The sequence below is a fragment of the Mirounga angustirostris genome, unplaced genomic scaffold (assembly GCF_029215605.1).
Source record: "Mirounga angustirostris isolate CCGP_5_RB_7025 unplaced genomic scaffold, mMirAng1.0.hap1 SCAF_5, whole genome shotgun sequence".
Classification (NCBI taxonomy): domain Eukaryota; kingdom Metazoa; phylum Chordata; class Mammalia; order Carnivora; family Phocidae; genus Mirounga; species Mirounga angustirostris.
In genome coordinates, this window is record NW_026991713.1 from 14,644,881 (window position 1) to 14,656,752 (window position 11,872).

Below are 11,872 nucleotides of genomic sequence, written 5' to 3' on the forward strand. Positions count from 1 at the left end.
TAGATCCGGATCTTTAGAAGCTCTTGCCGTAGAACTGGTATCTGGTATCTGACACACCAGTGATCCAAGGAGAAGAGAATGTTATGGGGGAGGGGCGTGTCACAGAGAAGTGTGTGGTGATTTAAGTTGTAGCTTGTGAATATGTAGTGAATAAACAAAGTGCCAAGCATATAGTAGTACTTAACACATTAAAAATCACCATTCCCGCTCTGTAGTTTACCCAGTATTTTTACATCCAGTTTGAGTTCTTAGGAGGGAAGGAGGATTCTGTGAGCCATTCACTGGAGTTTTAATGAGGTTGGCAAAGTAGGTATTACCCCTTATAACAAATAAGAATACAGTCTCAGAAAGGTCCAGCAGCTAGCCCAAGGGCACCCAGCTAATAACATAAAGGCATAGAGAACTAGGTCTTTCGGCTATTGAGTTTAATGCTGTTTTCCTGATGTCACACTACCTCATATAACCATTTTGTGCTGCTTTTCCTATTCAGTACAAGAACCAGCCAAGTCCAGTCTGGAACTTTTACTGCTCTAAGCACTCACCAAAATTTCTTTTAAATGGGATTGTTTGGCCTTGATGAGGCAGGCCAGATTCTGACCACCGTTAAGGATTCTGTGATGAACTGTTAAGGTTTTATTCTGCTTGATGAATGTGTGTAAAGCAGGCCTCTCCTTTTCCCTTGTTTTATAGTCCACAGGTCAGTAAATTACAGGTAGCCCTCAAAACACCAAGGACCTCCAGGGACTCAGCACCCTAGAACCATTGCCCACTTGTAGCATGTTAGTTTGAGAAGCTATTCTGGACTTTGCCTCAGCTCAGTTGCTACACGTTTATTTCCCAGAGTGGGACAAAAACTGGGGAGTCAGGCACCAAGACACTTGGCCGGGTCGCTGATGTAAGGATACCCTTTACTCAGGCCCCAAATCCATGTTTTATCAATCATTTTATTCTTACTGTGGGCAGCGTACTGTTCTCAGTCTTAATGAAGTTCACACAGATAAAGTCATTTGCCACCTTCAAGAACTTAGAGTCTATTTGAGAATGTGGAACAGACGTGCATATGTTTAAAACAAAAGCTAATGAAAACAATTGAGGGGCGCCTGGGTGGCTCAGTCATTAAGCGTCTGCCTTGGGCTCAGGTCATGTTCCCAGGGTCCTGGGATCGAGCCCCGCATCGGGCTCCCTGCTCAGTGGGAAGCCTGCTTCTCCTTCTCCCACTCCCCCTGCTTGTGTTCCCCCTCTCTCTGTCAAATAAATAAATAAAATCTTTTAAAATAATAATAATTGAGGTGTTGACTGATAAGCACAAAGAATACGTGCTTTAGGGAAAAGACACTGTATTCCGGCCTATCTTCCATCCCAGCCTCCTTCAGAGGGATGCCTTCGCCCTAAGCCTGTGCTTCCTCAGCTCCCAACCCATCCTTGATTCTCCTTAATCCTGGCTTGTGCCGTTACCATTCCAATGAAACTACTCACCAAAGTCACCAGTTACTTTGTAGTTGCTAATTAGATGGACCAATTTAGCTTTTATTTACCTTCTGCAGGATTTGAGGCTATTAACCACTCTTGGCAAACTCCTTAAAACATTTTCACTGGGCCAGATCTTCGCCCTCTTTTCGTTATGCACATTCATCATGGCTCATTTTCACCCATTTCCGTGATTCCAACCATCACTATGGCTGGTAACGCCACGTTCATTTCCAACCCACATCTGCTGGACATCTCTACCTGAGGATTCATAAACATCTCAAACTCAGCATGTAAACTCAGTCATCACCATTCCTCCTTTAAAATCTCTTCTCGGTCTCAGAAAAGGCTCTACCACCCACCAATCATCAAAGCCAGAAATTAATGTCATTTGGCTTCCTGCCTCTCTCTTACCCTCATTCAAGTCTTGTCAATTCTAACTCCTGGGTATCTCTGAGATGCTTCTCTTCATTTTCTGTACCTACATCACCTACCTGGTCAGATCCTTGTCTGCCATCTCTCAGACTGTGGCAGGTGTCTCCTTAGTTGATATCCTGCCCCACATAAGTCCTCTTTCCTCCTGGTGATGGAACCCATATATTTCTTAGACAACCATTCCACCCCCATTCTCTGTTCATGTGGTTGGGGTGAATCGACTCCACCCCCAGACCCAGACCTGGAGACTCAGCATCACTTCCTCTACCTCAAGCTCCCAGCCCCAGAAACTGCTTGAGGAATTGGCACCTGATCCAGTTAGAATAAAAGCTAATCCAGGGAGTTTTTCTATTATTACCTGAGAACAGGGTGCTCCCTTGCCCCTGGTGTTGCTGAGGATATGATGTAAGCCTGGACTTGTTGGCAGCCATCTTGCCACATGAGCAAACTTGCCTGAGAATGGAGCCCACATAAAGGAAAGCAGAGCCAAGGGAGCGAAAAGCAGGAGAGTCCCTGTGATTTCAGATTTGAACTGGATGGACTCATCTGTGTGTGGAAGCAGAATATCCTTGGATTTCCCAGTTACGTAAGAAAATTTTTTATTTGCTCCTAAGTCAGTTTGAGTTGAATTTTCTTGCAACCCGAGGATTCGTAGCTTGTAGAGGAGGTAAGACGGTGGACGTCTAGAAAAAGGAGTTGACAGTGAATCCAGGACTTTGTGGCTGGGGTACTGAACACAGGTGGTCCCCTCTCAGAAACCAGAAAGTGCAGGGGGAAACTGACTTCTGAAGGGCTGTGAGGAGTTAGCCCTGTTGCACTGAAGGTGCTACAGGACATCAAGATAGCAGCTGAAGTTGTTACAGGAGCTCAGAAGAGAGACTCTAAACAGGTGATTAGATTTCAGAGAAAATGAGATTTGCGAGAGAACCAGGTTAGAGAGGAGGAGAGGGCTGAGGGTGCAGCTCTGCTTATTGATGAGCAGAGAAATAGAAGCCAAGGCCAGGACACAGGGCCAGCAAAACCACCTCTACCTTGGTGGCACACTCTCAGCCCGTCAGCACTTCCTGAGAACCGCAACGAGCCAGGATCTGTCCTGAATGCTGGGGCTAGGGACCCGGTCCCTGCCCTCAAGGCTCACGGTCTGCTGCGACTGAGCAGGAACAGATGTATAAACTATTATCATCCAGTGTGGGCACAGAAATGGGAGCATGTTTCTCCGTTAACCTCGTTCAGTGCTGCAGAGAAAAGGAAATCTGAGAAAGATCCATTGCACTTAGTGCCCAGCAAATCACTAGTGCAGTTTCAATAGGATATTTGGGCGAGTGGCTATTTTAATAGCAAAACAACAGCTACCATTACATAACGTTTTCCGTGTACCAGGCACTGGCCTCAACCTTTCACATATCGTGACTCATTTTAACCTCAGAACAATTCTCTGAAGTAGATACAATTATTCCCATTTTTCACACTATTCTCATTTTATTACCCACTTGCCCTAGGAGAGTAAATATTCTTCCACCAAACTTTTGCAAGAGCTTGTGTTATAAAGATCCTCAAGGGCGCCTGGGTGGCTCAGTTGGTTAAGCAACTGCCTTCAGCTCAGGTCGTGATCCTCGAGTCCTGGGATCGAGTCCCGCATCGGGCTCTTTGCTCGGCAGGGAGTCTGCTTCTCCCTCTGCCCTCTTCCCTCTCGTGCTCTCTCTCTCTCATTCTCTCTCTCAAATAAATAAAATCTTAAAAAAAAAAAATTGTTTAAAAAAAAAAAAAGATCCTCAAGGTAGGTTATGTGATTCTCAAATGATTTATGCCCTTAACAGATTTCATGTCAGTACAAATCCACTGAAAAACCCCCAGGAAGCTTACCTTGCTAAATGCAGTTTCAACTAAAGAATGCTCTTTGAATATTTGTACTCCTTATTTCTTTTTTTTTAATTGAAGCATAATTGACACACAAATCCTATGAGTGTCAAGTGTACATCAGGGATTCAATATTTCTAGACATTACAAAAGGATCCCAGTAAGTCTAGTTACCATCTGTCACCTTACAAAGCTATTACAATGTATTTTTAATTGCAGTATGGTTGACATACAGTATTAGTATTAGTTTCACTGTGTTCAACATAGTGGTTGGTTCGACAGTCATATACATTTATACATTCGCTACATGTGAATGTATAATGTAGTGAGAGAAACTCACTGCCGTCGATGTAGCCACCATCTGCCACCATACAAAGTTACTACAATATTACTGACTATATTCCCTCTGCCATACCTATCCCCGACTTATCCCCGTGACTTACTTATTTTTGACTGGAAGTTTGTACTTCTCTTTGTTTTGTCTTCCCCGGAAGAAGGTGGGCACCATGAGAGCAGGACGGTGCCTGCCTGCTTCACCATGTCTGCTCTGCGGAAACACTCTTCCAGGTCCTGGGAGGACGAAGGGAGACAAGGTCCCTTCTCGCAAAGAGGAAACAGGTTTAAATGGTGCTCTTCATGTATACTTGGAAACAGGGTAAAACAAATGAAAAGTCAAAAATTACAGGAACTACATAAAATGGAGTTACGTAACACTGAGTGTGACAGCGCATCATCCAGCCCAGCAACTTGTCCAGCATCGCGCATCAAGTTGCTGAGGAGGTGGGGCCGGAGGGAAGGGGTCTCACTTTTGGCTGAGAGCTTTTCCTACATCTCACATTGTCTTGCAATTTAAAAAAACGAACAACAACAACAACATTCCTAGTCCTGCCTACTGGAAGCTTCCAGCAAATACTGTGTGAAGTGAGATAAAGGGAAGTGAATGCCACAAAGCGCTTCACAAGGCGTTGAAGGTAACATCGCACGTGCTCTGGCCTCTCAGGAAAGAGGGAGTGAGATCATCTTGGGTGTGACATGGCTGGAACAACATGTATTTCCTGCCTTAACTGGAAGACACTAACCACTGGCAACCTGGGGGCCGGGGAGGGAAGACACTGAAAGAGGCAGGACCCTCCCATGATTCCACCACACGCCTTCCCATCACAGGGCTGCCCCAGGGCTGTGCTCCTCGGTTCAGAAGACCTGGGATCACCTGCCTCCTCGCTGCCCAAAAGGTAACACCTTTGTGTTGTTACTTTTATTTCCGTGAGTTCTACAACAAGTTGAACTGGAAATTCCACTCAGATACTCAGGACTCAGACGCTGGAGGGTCCAGACGCTGAGCATGAGAATCCTCCCTTACAGTCTTAACGGCTAACATTCACTGAGCATTTCCCATAAGCTGGAGATTGTTTTAGGGTGGAAGTCATTAAGATAGCAATCCAAGCTACCCAATGTAAGAAACCTGAAAAATGACTGATCTGAAAGAATAGCTAGAAATTCCTTGAGGTGTTAGTGTCCTTAAACTTTCAGAGGTCAGGGACCTTCTCTGAGAATCTGATGAAAGCCAGGCTAGGGACGTCTGGGTGGCTCAGTCGGTTAGGCGTCTGCCTTCCGCTCTAGTCATGATCCCAGAGTCCCAGGATGGAGTCCGGCATCCGGCTCCTTGCTCAGCAGGGAGCCTGCTGCTCCCCCTGCTTGTGCGCTTGCGCTCTCTCTATTGCTCACTCTCTGTCTGACGAATAAAATAAAAAAGGAAAAAGAAAACCAGGCTAGACTCCCCCCAGAAATGTAAAATCACACAAAAGTTTACATGTCGTTTGTGGGGTTTAATCCCTGTTGTGTATGTGTGTGTGTGTGTGTGTGTGTGAAAGAGAGAGAGAGACGAGAGAGAAATCTTGTGCCAGAAAATAATGAATGCTCAGTGAATGACGGGACATGTCAAAAGAACCAACTTGAAGGGCTCCTCCCCTCCTCCAGTCAAATTAGAAACAAGTTCAACAATTAACATTTATCAAAAATAATAAAATTAATAGGTTACAACCAACTGGAATGAGTCCAAACTGATAAAAATAAATGAGTAAATTAATAGGAGAGTAAGGGAAGCCCCCCCCTTTTTTTTTAAGTAGGCTCCACACCTAGTGTGGAGTCCAACATGGTTCTTGAACTCACAACCCTGAGATCAAGACTTGAGCTGAGATCAAGAGTCAGATATTTAACCGACTGAGCCACCCAGGCGCCCCAAGGAAGCCCTTCTTTTTGGAGAATGCCAACTAATGAGTATGGAAGGACTAATGGAAATAAAGAATCAGCATTTGCCACCACTCTGGAGGTGACTGGGGCAGGTGGGAGTTATCAGTGAATGTCAAGGCTAGTTGGTGGGAGTCTGATGAAGAACAAGAATATTGCCTTAATGTCGGACTACCTCTCTCTCCCCCCAATACTAATCAAAGGGGAAAGTGAATTTAAAGTAGAGAAACCAGGCAAACACCAACATAAGTAGGTGGTCATGGTTAACATGGCCAATGATGGGACAAGTCATGTCCCCTGCTGTGGGGCCCTGGGAAGGGCACAGCACCGTCTCTGAGAGGTTCTGTCATGCACCGGACTCCGACCATGCGCAACCATCAGATGGACCCAGGCTGAGGGTCTTCCTACAGAATGAAGGCATGAACCCTCAAAACTGTCAAGGGAATGAAAGTCAGGGAAAGGCTGACAAACTGTTCCAGACTGAAGGAGTCTGAACGACATGACAACTAAAGGTAATGTATGTATATTCCTGGATAGGATCCTGGACCAAAAAGGAAAAACTGACATCATTGAGACAGTGGTGAAATTTGAACTGTAAATTGGTCAGTAGTGATGTATAAATGTTGATTTCTTGATCTGGTGTTTGTGCATGTTAGTATCCTTGTGAGGTATGGTGATTTACAATAAGAAATACATATTTGGTCTCCATCCTGATTTCTGGCACAAAGCTCCTAAAACCTTTGGAATTTCCTAAGATAAGAACAATAAAGGTGTCTGCTATTCATAACAAGGTGCTTTCAACCACACCTGAGTGTATGTTAAGGAGAGAACTTTGGAAAGCCCTAAGGATGGGAGCTGGTTGCCGGGGAAACCAACCAAGTGATTAGAGGCTTGTAACTTTCGGCCCCGCCTCCCATCTCAGGGAGGGGAGAACAGCTGGAGATTGACTTCAATCACCAATGACTGATGATTTAATCAATCATGTGTTATGAAGCCGCCATAAGAACTCAAAAGGATGGGGTTCAGAGAATTTCCAGGTTGGCGAACCAGTTTGCACCACATGCCGGGAGGGGGTGTACCTCAAACTCCGCAGGGACAGGCGCTTCTGTGTTCAGGACCCTTCCAGACCTCTCTGAATTTTTTCATCTGGCTTTTCATTTGTATCCTTTAACAGCCCTTGTAATAAAGCAGTAATCTAATCAGTAAACTAATTTCCGGAGTGCTGTGAGCTGCTCTAGCAAATTAATTGTACCAGAAAGGAGGGGGGTCCTCCTCTGAAGGGGGCAGAGTCGTAGGAACTTGTGATTTATCACCAGAGAGTTAGAATTGATGCGGGAAACAAAGGCAGAAGGAAATGTAGATGAAATTAAATGTCCTCATAACTGGCAGCCCATTGACAAATACTTGAGATGGGCAGATAATAACACTCCTCCAGGATCCCGAGTCTCCTTTAGCATATGAAAGTCCTCTTGGAACTTCCCTTATCTTCACTCCTCCCACCCCCAAGGTGTATAATCACTCGCTCCTCACAGTCCCAGGGCAGCAGGTAGCAGTGACAGCAGGGGTTTCTTCTGCCCACGGGTGCCGGACCCGTGCTTTAATAAAACCACCTTTTTGCACCGAAGACATCTCAAGAATTCCCTCTTGGTCGTTGGCGCCCGGACCCCACCAACCTCACCAACATTCCAAAAAAAACTACATCAAGAATCACAGGTAACAAAGATACAAATGTAGTGATCAGAAGGGGTACGTGCACCCCGATGTTTATAGCAGCCATGTCCGTAATAGCCAAACTGTGGAAAGAGCCAAGATGTCCATCGACAGATGAATGGATAAAGAAGGTGTGGTATATATATACAATGGAATATTATGCAGCCATCAAAAGGAATGAAATTTTGCCATTTGCAATGACATGGATGGAACTAGAGGGTGTTATGCTGAGCAAAATAAGGCAATCAGAAAGACATGTATCATATGATCTCACTGATATGAGGAATTTTTTTTTAAAGATTTTATTTATTCATGAGAGGCAGAGGGAGAAGCAGGCTCCCCGCTGAGCAGGCAGCCCAATGCGGAACTCGATCCCAGAACCCTGGGATCATGACCTGAGCCGAAGGCAGACGCTTAACCATCTGAGCCACCCAGGCGCCCGATACGAGGAATTCTTAATCTCAGGAAACAAACTGAGGGTTGCTGGAGTGGTGGGGGGTGGGAGGGATGGGGTGGCTGGGTGATAGACATTGGGGAGGGTATGTGCTATGGTGAGCGCTGTGAATTGTGTAAGACTGATGAATCACAGACCTGTACCTCTGAAACAAATAATACATTATGTATTTTTAAAAAGAAGAGGATAGTAGGAAGGGTAAAATGAAGGGGGAGGAATCGGAGCGGGAGACGAACCATGAGAGACTATGGACTCTGAGAAACAAACTGAGGGTTCTAGAGGGGAGGGAGCTGGGGGGATGGGCTAGCCTGGTGATGGGTATTGAGGAGGGCACGTTCTGCATGGAACACTGGGTGTTATACGCAAACAATGAATCATGGAACACTACATCAAAAACTAGTGATGTAATGTATGGTGATTAACATAATAAAATTAAAGAAAAAAAGAATCACAGGTAACAACCTGGACTTGCAGTTGACATCGGCATTGGGGGCAGTCTTGCAGGACTGAGGCCATCTCCAGGTAGATCGTGTCAGAATTGAGTTAGATTGTAGGACACCCGTTAGTGTCCATTGAGAATTGGAGAATTGCTTGGTGGTGTTGATAAAATACACATCAGATTTTGTTTGGGAAAAATACATACTGGAGTGCTGAAGGGTGATGGGACATCATGTTTGAAGATCCCCAAAATGACGAATGATTATTAGTATTAATTAGAGCGGGCAAAGGAACAAATGCGGTAAAATATGAACAACTGGGGAATGTGGGTGAACAGGGGTATGGGAGTTCTCTGTACTGTCCTGGCAATGTTAATGTAAGTTTGAAATCATGTAAAATTAGATTGTTTCAGGGATGCCTGGGTAGCTCAGTCAATTAGGCGGTTGATTCTTGATTTCGGCTCAGGTCATGATCTCAGGGTCGTGATCAAGCCTCGAATCAGGCTCCATGCTGGGCATTGAGCCTATGCTTAAGATTCTCTCTCTCTCCCTCTGCCCCTCCCCCATCCCTCTCTAAAAATAATAAATAAATAAATAAGGTTGTTTCAAAACAGAGAATGACATATAATATTTGTGGTAGGTCAATTGCCAACACGGCCACAGAAATTTCTCCTATCTTGGACACCGCTTTGCAGTTTCTCCCACCAAGAGGTGGAGTCTATGTTTCTTCTCTGAATCTGCACTGGCTTCGTGACCTGCTTTGGCCCAAAGAATGCAGACATTGACTCCGGAGCCTTGGTCTCCTGGCAGCCTCCATTCTTGTCCTCTTGCTGTTCTGAAGTCATCATAGAAAGAAGCGCAGCCCTCCTCAAGGATGAAGGACCACACGGAGAGAGGCCATGTCGGGCCATCGGGCAAGTCTAGCTGCATTCGGACAGCAACTGTGAGCCTCTTGGAGAGCCGCAGATAAACCTCCCAGTCAATCTTACAGTCTCAGTTGTGAGAAATAACACATTGCTGTGGTTGTTAGGTTTTGGAATGGCTCATTATACTAATGAGAAAACCAAATATGTTACTATTTCCATCATGCTACTTGAGAATTTAATCAGCTGACTTCACATGGAATAGAATTTCCCTCAGATTGGATAGAGTACTTGTACTTCTCTGCAAAGCTATCCCTATCTTCCAGAGAACTGATGTGCAGTTGGGTAGGAGTCTTTGACTTAGGTAGCCTCGTTTCCCCTTTACCACAACCCCAGGAGAAGGAACAGGTGTTACCGTCCTTAATTTTACAGATGAGGAAATAGGTTCAGAGAGGTAATGTCTCTTGCCCAAGGAAACACAGCCAATAAGCCCTGAAGTTAGGACTGGAATCCACATTCTTCCTACATTATCAAGGTGCAGCTGAAGTCAAGGGGCTTCCATAGAGAACACTTTGCTCTCCCTTCAGATGTCAAACTAATAGATACCAGGAAGTGTTCTGATGTCCTGCATCAAGCTTGGTTTGCTGTGAATGTGAACGGGGGTTGACTGCGATCCCCTAATCAGCCAGGACCCCAAATACACTTTATTCTACTTGTCCCTCATTTTTTTTTTTTTTTTTTTTTTTTTTCTTTTTTTTTTTTTTTTTTTTTTTTTTTTTTTAAGATTTTATTCACTCACTTGAGAGAGAGAGAATGAGAGAGAGCAAGCACATGAGAGGGGGGAGGGTCAGAGGGAGAAGCAGACCCCCCGCTGAGCAAGGAGCCCGATATGGGACTCGATCCCGGGACTCCAGGATCATGACCTGAGCCGAAGGCAGTCGCCCAACCAACTGAGCCACCCAGGCGCCCGCTTTTTTTTTTTTTTCTTTTTTTTTTTTTTTTTTGTTTTTTTTTCCTCATTTTTTTTTAACATGGATATTCAGCTGTATGGTAACTGTGGGTCTCGAACAAGAAGAGCTTACTTAATGTCAGTCTTCAAATATGCTGTTATGATTCAAAGTCATCCAGTTGTTGGAATCTGCTCAGCGCTGCTTCAGAACTATGCAAGAAGAGGTATTTGTTGACCATAAGGATGAAAAGTAATTGAATAACAAAAATCTCTGCTTTATTTTTCTTCTTAGCCATCATCACCACCTGAAACATATATGTATGCTCGTTTATTGACTCTCTTCCTCTTCCTAAACTTAAGCTCCATGCAGGCAATCAATCGTTGCTGATTGATGAATGGATGGATGAAGACCAACCAGACGTGGTTTGCTACCACCAATCTGTGTATGTTACTTAGCCTCTCTGAGCCTCAGTTCATCATATATATATATATTTTTTTATTTATTTTTTTGACAGAGAGAGAGAGAGCGAGAGCAGAAACACAAGCCGGGGGGGGAGTGGGAGAGGGAGAAGCAGGCCTCCCACCGAGCGGGGAGCCCGATGCAGGGCTCGATCCCAAGACCCTGGGGTCATGACCCGAGCTGAAGGCAGATGCCCAACGACTGAGCCACCCAGGCACCCTGAGCCTCAGTTCATCTTTAAAATGGAAGTGACATATAATACATACCTCGCAGGATAGCTATGATCAGATGAGAATACTACCTATAAAGAGTTAGCCTGCCAGCTGGTAGGCTCTCAGGAAATGTTAGCTGGTGGAGAATTTCTGTCATTAGAGGTCTTTCAGGAGAGAAGAGATACGCTTCTACCCTGCACAATTTAATCCTTCACTTCACTAAAACCCCCAGGGCTGCGTCAGGTCAATTTTCAAGGCTCTTTCTAGTCCCATGACTGTGAGATAGGATTCCTCCTTCAGAGATGTTTTTTTTCCCCCACTGTCAGGGAAATGAGAAATGTCAGGAGTGGCCCCCTCGAGGCTTGCTCTGTAGGCAAAAACCAGTTTGGAGAGTTTTATTGTCTGGACACATTTCCCTCTGCAGCATCTGTGGTTTCATTTTGGCCATGGTTAATGGCAGTGAGTAACCCAACATGAAAAGGCTGCTGACAGGTTTGCACCAAAGGACGCAGCTAAGTAACTACGGAAGGATGGAAGGATTAAAAACCCATCTCACCACCCAGGGAGCCTGCGAGTAGCACCCCCCCCTCCGCACACAACACGACGATAAGAATCAAAGAGCTGGAAATGGTTCTCTGGTTTCGTGGGCCAGTAAGGAGGAGGTCAAGTCCTTCTAGGCCATCTGCTCTCCCCCAGCAGCCTGTCCGCCTGACGAGGAGATGACAGGGTTGGCGGTACTGATAGAGAAGGGTCCAGAGAGCTCGCCCAGAGATAGAGTTTG